Genomic DNA, 11,588 nt, shown 5'->3' with positions numbered 1-11,588 from the left:
ACAAGCACGTCTTCAATAATGCCCCTCAGATGTTGCACCGTTCGGTCTGCCAATTGCAAAGTCATCCGATTGGGCCTAGGCTCACCCAAGCCTAGCTTTTGAAAGAAAGTGTATGGCATGACGTTGATGCTAGCCCCTGAGTCAGCCAATGCCATTTCTTCACCTAGATTGCCAATATTACACAAAATGATGAAGCTTCCCGGGTCTTTCTTCTTGTTTGGCATGTTCTTTTGCAACACTACCGAGCAAGATGCATCTAAAATCGTTGAAGCACTCTCCTCCAACTTCCTTTTTTTAGTCAATAAGTCTTTCAAGAATTTCGCATACTTAGGCATTTGAGCTAATGCCTCAACAAAAGGAATATTGATGTGGAGTTGCTTTAACAAACTCAGGAACTTCTTGTATTGTTCATCCCCTTGGTCATTCTTTAATCTAGAGGGATAAGGGATTCTCCGCTTGAAAGGTGGGGTTGCCACCTCCTTCTCTTTGCTTGTTCCCTCTTCAACCTCTATAACCTCGGGTGCGTGTTCTTTTGGCTTCTTACCCGGAAGCCTACCTTCAACCTCATGGCCACTTCTCAAACTGATCGCCTTCACATGCTTTCTAGGGTTCGTCTCGGTATTGCTCGGCAAGCTTCCATGTGGCCTTTCCGAGAGAGACTTCGCAATTTGCCCCACTTGATTTTCAAAGTTATGAAAAAAGGCGGCGTGATTGCGAAGTGTAGACTCAACTAATTCAAACCTTGCATTTTAAGATTGCACAAATCTAGTCAAGGCCTTCTCCAAATCATTCATTCGGGTTTCCAAACCTGAAACTCTATTTTCCACGTTCGGGGCTTGTTGTTGGAAACCCGGTGGCCCCATGGCCTTTTGTGGACCTTGGTTGCTCCACGAGAAATTAGGATGATTCTTCCAACACGGATTATGGGTATTTCTATATGGGTTTCCTTGAGTCCTCATGCCATTACCTACAAAATCGACGTTCTCAACCGAAGATGCATCACCAATAGAGATCGGGCAATCGGAGGGAGCATGTCCTCCACCAAACCCGGTGCAAGTACTCACAGCCGCCACTCTGTTTGAAGTTAGAAGATCTATCTTCTTACTCAAATTTTCCACTTGCACCGCCAATGAAGTTATTGCATCTATCTCATGAAGACCGGCCACAATTTTTTTCTCCCTAGCATTCCATTGGTAGCTATTTAAACCCATTTCTTTAATAAGTTGACGGGCCACATCGGGGTCTTGCCACCTAAAGTACCTCCTGCTGCGGCATCCAAGAGTTTTCTTGTTCTCGGATTCAACCTGTTGTAAAAAGTCTGAACAATCATCCACTCTGGGAATCCGTGTTGTGGGCACTTTCTCAGGAGCTCCTTGAACCTTTCCCATGTCTCGAATAGAGACTCTAATTCCGACTGTACAAAGGATGAGATCTCATTCCTAAGCTTTGCAGATTTTCCAGGAGGGAAATAACGGGCTAGAAAAGCTTCTACCATCTCATCCTATGTAGTAATCGAGGCTCTAGGTAATGAGTATAGCCACTGCTTTTCTCTCCCTTTTAGGGAAAATGGGAAAGCTCTCAACTTGATGGCATCATCTGTCACCCCATTTATCTTGAGCATATCACACACCTCGAGAAAGTTCTCTATGTGACTGTTTGGATCCTCATCGGCCAAACCATTGAACTGTGTGGATTGCTGCAACATGTGGATGAATGCCGCCTTTAGCTCGACATTCTGAGCTGTAATTGGGGGTCACACAATACTCGATTGTGTGCCCAAAACTGAGGGTCTAGCATAATGGGAGAGTGCCCTCTGTTACTCTTATTCTTCTGCCATATTATCTGATCCTTTAACTTCCAAATCATCTAGATTAGATTGTTCTTCCACAGGTCCTTTCCTTTTTCTTCTAAGTGTTCTTTCAAGCTCGGGATCTCCTTCAATCAATATTGAGGGATTCCCTCGTGTTATCAACTTGAAGCTGCACAAAGGAAAAAAAAACAAATCAGAATGATGATAGAAAAGAAAATGTGAAATAGAATGGATAAAGGAATAGCTAAGGAAACAAAAGTGCAAAGTATCTCTAAACGCCTATTCCCCGGCAACGGCGGCAAAAACTTGACAGGGCTCCCCGCAAGTGCACGGAGTTGTCGAAGTAATAAATCCTAGGTGAGTGGGGTATCGTATCCATAGGGAAAAGGGAATAAAAATACTTAATTTGCTTCTTAACTATATGAAAGATGAATAGTGATATGTGTGACAAGATTCAATTCTCAAAAGTTAAACAACCTGAAAGAGAGCAAACATAAAGGAAAAGGTAAGGCAATCAATAAAGATGGGGTACCCGGGTATTGATCCGCCTAGGAAAATCATTTCAAGTGCAAGAACTCTCTATTATGCTTCCTAACTAATGCAATGGTGAGTCAGGGACATTTTTTGATGCATGGCCCCGAATCTAGGGTTAACCAAGCTTAATCCTCTACATGTCCCGGGGGAGAGGTTGAACAACTTCTCAACCTCGCACTCATAAGAAGGATTGCATTAAGCTCTAGGGATTCCAAGTGATAAATCTCTTCATAATTATAGACCTAACCCTTATTCCAGAATCTATCACACCTGAGGGGAAAGGGGACACTCTTGTACCTCTCGACTCACCCTCTCAACCCTCTCCAATCAAGCTTTGTCTAACTCTCGTGGTGTGTCACTCACTCACAAGGATTACCACGTGAACTCTCAACCCTAGTGTTACTCTAATAGAGTATTCAAACAATAAAACATTCAAGATTGGTACTCACAATAACATCAATTAATTGAAAGCATAATAAAAAGATTCAATGAAACTAAAGCATCCTAGGGTTCACAAATACCCATGTACCCACTAGGGGTTTTGTTCTCCACGGAGCATAATACAAATGATAATGAAATCAAATGTAAAAGAAAACAATCCATAGGAAAACCCCCTCGATAGTCATGGCGATGGTCTTGTGGAGAGTCCTCTACTCGTCGCAAGATCCCCTTGTCCGGTATAAGATACGCCTCACCGAATCAATCTGACGGAGGCTCCCCTACGAACATTCTTCCAAAGAGATGACGATGTCGGAACCATAGAACTTCTCCAAATCCCTAGCCAATACCTCTCAAAACTCTAGCTGCAGCCCTCTCTCATGTTGGGGAAAAGATGGAGAAAAGAATGTTGAAATCCGGGCTGAAATAAGCCTTAGATAGGGTTGGAATCGGGATTCCACACGCCCCTGTGGATATTCCACACGGGCCTGTGGAATTAACGCACGGGCATGCGGAATTTCCACACGTCCGTGTGGCTCCTTTGTGTTGCTCTTTCTTCGGCCGGCTGTGAACAGTATGTGCTACAGTGATTGCTGAAGTGCTTGCTGCAGTACCCTTCTACAGTGCCCCCAAAATACTCCCGAATCCATGCTTTCATTGAGGTAATGTAAACGTGCACACATTTATGCCATAGATCGTCTTGGTTCTTCAATAAAATGGTCACGTTGGTGGAGATCTTGCTAAATATGCACAAGTGATTGATTACCCGCAAGTGTACAGGGTCGCCAAGTAATACCTTGAGTAAAAGCCCAAGGATCATATTCCACGGGGTTAAGGAGCTCCTATTACTCCTCCATCACTCACTTTCTAACCTTACAATTCAAGCATGGTATACTAATCTAATACAAGCAAGATTGTAAATAAAACACAAGTGTAACAACTCCAAGTCATGCAAGAAAATCACAAGAACAATGATGATAAGAATAGGCCTAGGGATGAGGATTCCCAAGAGGGGTCATCAAGATATAAGGATGCATGAAAATACATGGCACGGGTGATTTAGACCGACGGACCTCGACAATAGTTCAACCCCAATTTCTCGGCGGCTAAACCCTAATCCTGTACAAATGATGACAAGGATCTCTCCTTAGTTATATTCCTACGATTGTATTAAGTGAATGGAGATCACGTAACAAGGACACACTTAACCTAAGTTTATCCTCATGGTTCGGAGGGGCTACCTACACCCAATTTCTCGGCATGTTAGTCAACAAAATACCCCTATTAGCTCATTAATCGATCTAGTACACGCGAGTAGTTCACGCTCTACATGTACAACTCCAACAAGAACTAAGGATTTCTCCACATAATAGTTCTAGGGCATGAAACACAATGAGCCAAATCATAAATTACACCAATGCATATCAAATATAAATGTAGCATCCAAAAATACAAGATGAACCCCCAAGGTTCACCCTACATCCGACGGCCTTTGGGGGTCTAGTGTGCCATCATACAAATAAGTATCTCAAACACAACAAAAGCAAGAAGTAAATGCATAAATGACACTCCCTAGTCCAAATGATGAAGAGGAGAGAGAATACCAGCCGAATGATGCTTCTTCTAGCCCTAGAGATGCCGAATGCTTCTCCTTCTTTGATGATGAGGCTTCCCCTTTAAGTTCAAGCTCTTGATCTTCCCAAGCTTCAAGCCAAACTCTCCCAAAGTATGGTGTCTTCGTTTCTCTCCTTCCTCCAAGTGATGGATGCCAAAAACCCTTCAAAAGTCTGCCCTAGAGTCTCCAAGAAGTCCAGCCAAAAAGTCCCCAATCTTTCTACAAAAATCCCTCTATATACCACTCATCATACCCCCTTGATGGCCTCCATCCCGAGTGCTATACCACTCCCTATGGCCTCCATCCTGAGTGTTATACCACTCGCTATGGAGCTCAACATTGAAACTTTTTGGGGTAGGCAAACTCCATCAAGTAAATATCTTCTATTATAGCTACAGTGATCATCCCGGGCTCTATACCGGGCAGCATTGAGGCCGTATGCCATGATCTAAATCCTAACTTGAAACTCTCCAGGTGCTATAGTGACAACTACAGTAGTCTTGCTACATTGTCGATGCTACAGTACTCCCAGCTATAGTACTTTGCTATAGTGAATACCCCTACGGTACCGCACCCTGGTTTTCTTCTCTTTTTCACCCGAATCATATCCTCGTGTCATCCATGGTGTTCCCATGCCCTGCAAAGCAAATAACACACAATTAAGCACAAAACGGGCATCAATTCTAATGGAAATACATGCTAGAGGTAACAAATACATACACTCAAATACGTACATTTAGACACTTATCAACAAGCAGGAATACTAGGATGTAACTGCCTTCGTGCCCCTCCGAATCATTACCTAAGCTCGAATACAAGGAGGTTGGCACACATTCTAGCATTCTAAACCCGACTCATGTCTCCGCGTTCGAGCCTTCTCACGATCTCCTCCAAATAATGTGTAAAACGATCTAGAATGGCTTCTTTCACAAATAATCGGCCTCACAACCCAACCTACATAAAAGTACATAAATACACACATATTAGCGCTAAAACCTGACAAAAGTAATGCTCATCATAAGGAAAGAACGCTTCACCTTCTTATCGCACAAGCACTTATCAAACTCCCCCACACTTAAGCTTTTGCTTGTTCTCAAGCAAAAGTTAAAACATTGTATGGATAGATGAAGGGACTATTGGATGTGCTTGGCCTTGAGTTCACCAAAGCATGCAAAGAAAGCATTCTAACAGTAAAGGAAATTTCACCACTAAATACGAAAGAATCAATGCTCTCGCTAAAAACTTGAATTAAAAAGGACAACAAACCTGAAATCGTTTAAGTGTGTGAACTCACGTAAGTCAACCCAAGGTATACTCCTCAAAGTTCTAGGTATAAGGGACTTATTTATCTACAAAGTGTACCAAACATTTCAAAATGGGTAGTAGCTTCACACATCCTCTAAGTTAGCCCTTTTCCAAAGCGGCCGCTAAGGTGGCTTTCACACTTTCGAGGTGGTAGCTCTTTCTACCGTGATGGTAGCATTCACACGTCCCATGAGATAGCTCTTTCTCTCAATAGGGCATAGCTAGTATCCCACTTATGAGAGTAGCTTCATACATCATGGGTGGTAGCTCTTTCCACCCAACAAGCACAATCAAACGATAAAAACACTTTGTTCTTTCTTTCTTTTCCATTTTCCATTTTTTTTTAGAAAAGCAACATAAGAAACAAAACTAAAATTGGTCCCTTTAACCTTAGACTTGAGTTCCCAAAAGGGTTTAAAGAGTTAGAAGTGCACAAAATGTTATTCTGGCAAAAATTCCTAAAAATTCAAGCAAGAACTAAAGCATGAGAACATTCAATGTTAAAAATTCTCCTATACTCGAGAATACAATCATTGCAACTAAGGTGAACCGCCATTGGCTACGTGAGCATGTATAACAATCAAGACTAATATAAAAAAAATATGTGCACTATGAAACTCCTCCCCACACTTAAGTTATACATTGTCCCGAATGTACACATGCAAGCTCACTCAAAATGTATATCAATCAAGAATAAATGTGGGAGAAACAATCAAAACAATTCTCCCCTGGCTGCTAGTGTTGCATTTCATGGAGCTAATTCATTGGGAGTGGTGTTCCAATGGGTTGTGAAGCATACACGACCAAATGGCGAAGCACTTTGGCCGTGTCTATGACAAGTTCTCAATTGCCATGATGACAAGACCATCCATGCACGCATACACGAGGGGTTCGATAAAAGCTCAATAAAACAAAAAAACAACTCGAGTAAATAAAAGATAGAGAAATAAATACAACTCGAGACAACAAAACAAAAATAAACTCAGAAAGAAAGTCCTTTATGGTTATACAAAGTCCAAAATCAAATGCAAAAAGTAATAAAAATGAAAGAAAATAAATCAAGTGTCAGTGGCGCGCTTTGGCTCCTCTGCTGCTAGATAGTCGAACGACGCTGGTGGATCTAGTGAGGGTGATGTAGAAGGTGCCTGAGAGGTGCGGTGTCGCAGTACAAATGGTGAGGCAACATCTCTCTAGAGGATATGTTCTAGAACAGTGAAATGCCCTATAAGCTCTGTGAATTGTGTGGCCTGCATCGCCCGAACCTCTGATATCTCTGCTCATGTCTTACCAATCTCGGTCCGTACCATCCCATAGCACTCTCGAGTCTCTCAAAATAATCATGGGCTTGAGATGGTGAAAACATGTGTACTAGGGGTGGGTCCTCTGCCGTAGGAGGTGCGTCGGTCTCCATCGGTGTCGGCTGAGGCTTGGGAGCAGGCTGGGAAGCCCCGGCATCATCTCTCTCAACCTCAGCTATCTCTTGGGCAGGAATAATCAGAGCATATACTCCTAACTGAACTCTCTGTACCATTCCCATCAACCTTAGTGTCTCCATGCCTAAGGGAGCAGGTATAGTCACCTTCTCGGCCCCTCTGATCATGTCAAGTAAACCCATACCGATGACTAGTCTCGTGATATAGGGGCCCGAGAAAATCACTCCAAGTCTGGCATTTTGCCCCTGATGTCAATTATACTTTGCCAGGATATGCCCCAAATGTATCGGTGTGCGCCAGACCAAAGAGTATAAATATAAAAGCTCCTGTCAGCTAAGCACACTAGTATTGTCACCTCGCCCCCTCATACTACCCTTGTCCACACAATATGGTGTACAAACACTGTGGGGTCAAACTCATAGGATAATCTGTGGGTAGCTACTCATACTCCTCTGTCTTTGTATTAGCCGCATCATATAACTCCATCAAGAGAGCAAACTGAGTCACGCTCAAGCTATGATGATGTCCGAGGGCTCTGAACTGAATGGCACTGACGCTGTCGAAACTGGAGTACGAGCGATCGAACTCGAACGAGGCTAGGCCCTCGAGTGTCAGTGCGGGGATGGCAGGATCTCTGATCGATAGAAAATGGTCCCAACTGCCAACCACAAGCATGTCCTTGATCTCATCTGCCATACCCTCTGCCGACTGAATCTTCCTAAGTCTGCTCATGTCGAGAAATTTGGTCTGACCAAATCTGAGACTAATCCGCCTCTCAAATCCGCCTGATGCTCGAGAATGGTAAAACTCATGCTCTCGGGCTCAGGAGATGGCTCACGAGGCCATTTATCAGCTTGCTTCTTTGACCGAGGTGCCATAACCTACAAAATTTGAAAGAAACTCGATCAAACAAATTAATTGAGTAATGCTGCAGAAATCCGAACGCCCATTCGGAACCACGGGACATGAACAAACGCACGACCATGCCACAAAAATCCACGATACACTTTTAAATTCTTTCTAACTTCATTCTAAACATGTATAATTATTCTAATTGCAGAAACAAAACATGATTGACCTGTTTCATCGATTAAAACCAAGAATTCATGAAGAAAAACAAAGATAAGGGTTTACCGATGAGTTGAGATGAAAAACTTTGAATTGGCTGGAAAACCAAGTAAAAATCCCTCCAAATTGGTAATACGAAGTTGGAAGAGAGTGTGAGTGTGCTTGCAGACGAATGGGAAGTGTGAAAATGAGAAGAATCGATGATCCTTTTAAAAGGACTCGCGCCTCTTGGCATTCTGTACATCTGCACAGGCGTGTTGAAATTACCCATGCCCGTGCACCTCCACAGCAGAGAGCCACAGGGGCAGACACACAACCCTATGCGCTCTCGGGATAAAACTCATTGTCTCTGAATGCTACCACACGGTCGTGCAAAAAATATCCACGCCCGTGCGCCAGACCCACAGGGGCAACCGCACGCCCCTTTGGCTTCTCTGTCCAATTGAGAAGAATCGCCAAGTGTTTCGCATGCCAGCGCAGAATTTCCGCACTGCCGTGGACATTCACAGGCCTAACTCACAGGAGCAGCTCTGCCCCTGTGTCATCTCGGGATGGACAGAGCTCATCTATAGAGATTCCCACGAGCGTGCAAAAAATTCCCACGGCCGTGCGTTTTTCATAGGTTCGCCCACAGGGGCGAGTCCACGCCCCTGTGCGCTCTCAGGATAATTTGCCAAGTCTTTGAAGGAAAACACACACCCGTGTAGAAGTTACCCACGGGCGTGCGAAAATCTCAAGGTCGCTCACAGGGGCGAGTCCACGCCCCTGTGCCTTCTCTGCATGAGCTTGCAATACGACTCTACGGACGTGCGGAAATTCCACACGCCCGTGTGTTACCTCTGGATGACATAGAAAACTTTACAGGTTCTGCAGAAATTTCTTGAACATATATACACAATTAGAGCCTGCTCTTTTATGCAAAATACACCAGCGGAAAACATTAAAAACAAGCTCAAGCGACTTAAACTTCGCCAAATCCTCATGAATACACACAATGACATCAAAATCCATAATATAATACACAGCAGAAGCATCTATAAAATCAAAACACCAACACTGAATAAGTTATTCATGCGAAAACTAAACTATAAACTAAGAAAAACAGTAAACACTTGGGTTTCCTCCCATGAAGCGCTTGTTTTACGTCACTAAGCTTGACGTACCTCATCCTTACCTCACGGGGGCTCATAGATAAATGTTGCCCTCTTACCCATGGCTTGAAAGCATGAGGAGCAAAGTCTCTTAAAGGTAGAGGGAGAGTTATCGGGCTTGGGACCGCCTATCAATGGTTCATCCAATTGTTTGGTTTACGCGCATCTCTAACAGCCTTGGAGCATTTCCGGTGGCGTCTCCTCACCCTCTTCATCTTCCAAAGCACCTTCTTCAGGATCCCCATAGTAGATGGTACTTCTTTCATCGAGCCAAGTATCATTATTTCTTCATTTTCCTCCTATTGGTCGAACAAACCCTCGTAGGGATCTGGATTGAACATTTTCTGCATATATTCATCAACAATCTCATCAGTAGCGTCTAGAAAATACAAAGTATCATTAAAATCAAGAGAATGCCGCATGGCTTCAACAAGGCGGTATGTGAGCTTATCATCTCCAACTCTCAAAGTTAGCTCCCCGCCATCCATGTTAATTAATGCCTTGGAAGTCCGCAAGAATGGCCTCCTAAGTACCAAGGGTACATCCGCATCCTCGTCGACGTCTAGTACCACAAAATATACAGGAAATATGTAATTGTCCACCTTGACAAGCACATCTTTGATGATACCCCTCGGATGTCTCACCTTTCAGTCAGCGAATTGCAAAGTCATCCGAGTGGGCCTAGGCTCGCCCAAGCCTAGCTTCTAAAAGAATGTGTATGGCATGATGTTAATACTGGCCCCTAAGTCTACGAATGCCATTTCTTCACTTAAATTGTCAATGTTGTAGGGAATGATGAAGCTTCCCGGGTCTTTCCTCATGTTCGGCATGCTATTTTGCAAAATTGGCGAGCAAGAAGCATCTATGATCACTGAAGCACTCTCCTCTATCTTTCTCTTGTTATTCAACAAATCTTTCAAGAATTTTGCATACTTAGGCATTTGAGATAATGCCTCAACAAAAGGAATGTTGATGTGGAGTTGCTTGAACAAACTCAGGAACTTCTTGTATTGTTCATCCGCTTAGTCATTCTTCAACCTAGAGGGATAGGGGATTCTTGGCTTGAAAGGTGGGGCTGCCACCTCCTTCTCTTTGTTTGTTCCCTCTTCAACCTCTATGACCTCGGGTGCGTGTTCATTGGGCTTCTCACTCGGAAACCTACCTTCAAACTCATGACCACTTCTCAAAGTAATCGCCTTCACATGCTCTCTAGGATTGGTCTCGGTATTGCTTGGCAAGCTTCCTTTTGGTCTCTCCAATAGAGACTTCACAATTTGCTCCGCTTAATTCTGAAGGTTGTGCAAAGAGACGGTGTGGTTGTGAAGTGTAGCCTCAACTGATTGAAAACCTTGTATTCGATGATTGCACAAATCTAGTCAAGGCCTTCTCGAAATCGGTCATTCAGGTCTCCAAACTGGAAACTCAGTTCTCCATGTTTGGGGCTTGTTGTTGTTGGAAACCCGGTGGCCCCATGGCCTTTTGTGGAACTTGGTTACTCCACGAGAAATTGGGATGATTCTTCCAACCCAGATTGTAGATGTTGCTATATGGATTCCCTTGATTCCTCATCGCATTACCCACAAAATCAACATTTATTTTTGACTAGCTTTGGAAGTGAGATGGAGGTGCATTTGGGGAATTTGCCACAAGGGCCGTGCAGTTTTCATGCCCCTTGAATACACATGGGCCAGTGGAATTTCCGTACGCCTGTGTGGATTCTTGCAGTATTGCGTTATGAATGAATCTGATTGATTTCCTTCTAATACATATAGATATGGCCCCAAGATTGAAGAAGGCAGCTGGTAAACGTCCTAGAGAGCCTACTCCTGAGCTGGAAAGCATGGAATTCACACTTCTCGAGCATCGAGCTCGATTTGAGTGACTAGCGTAGCTTAAGTTTGGTAAAACACGAATCCTAGATGTAAACTCACTTAGGGAGATGCAACTCGCAAATGACATGGCTGATGAGGTCGAGGAGCTACTATCAGTGGGTAGTTGGCGTAAGCTGTTGGTTATTCGTGACTCTGCTATCCGCCTACTGACATTAGAGGTGCTCGCCTCATTCGAGTTTAACTGTTCTTATGCTCATTTCGATAGCGTTGGCGCCATTCAGTTCAGAGCTTTTAGGAAGCATCATAGTATGATCATCATGCAGTTCTCCGTTAGGCTTGGTTTATATAATGAGGAGTACACTGAGACGGAGGAGTATGAGGATCTCCCAACTGACATGATGG

General features: G+C 43.7%; 1 non-coding gene across 1 annotated transcript; it reads left to right on the top strand.

The window, feature by feature from the left end:
- The first annotated feature begins 1,340 nt into the window (after positions 1-1,340).
- On the top strand, positions 1,341-1,447 carry LOC120253438. Its single transcript, XR_005534261.1, has one exon. It is a non-coding gene; the product is annotated as a small nucleolar RNA R71 (small nucleolar RNA).
- Positions 1,448-11,588: the final 10,141 nt, after the last annotated feature.

This window comes from Dioscorea cayenensis, unplaced genomic scaffold, assembly GCF_009730915.1.
Source record: "Dioscorea cayenensis subsp. rotundata cultivar TDr96_F1 unplaced genomic scaffold, TDr96_F1_v2_PseudoChromosome.rev07_lg8_w22 25.fasta BLBR01000077.1, whole genome shotgun sequence".
Taxonomy (NCBI): Eukaryota; Viridiplantae; Streptophyta; class Magnoliopsida; order Dioscoreales; family Dioscoreaceae; genus Dioscorea; species Dioscorea cayenensis.
This window is presented reverse-complemented; position numbering and strand designations above follow the sequence as displayed.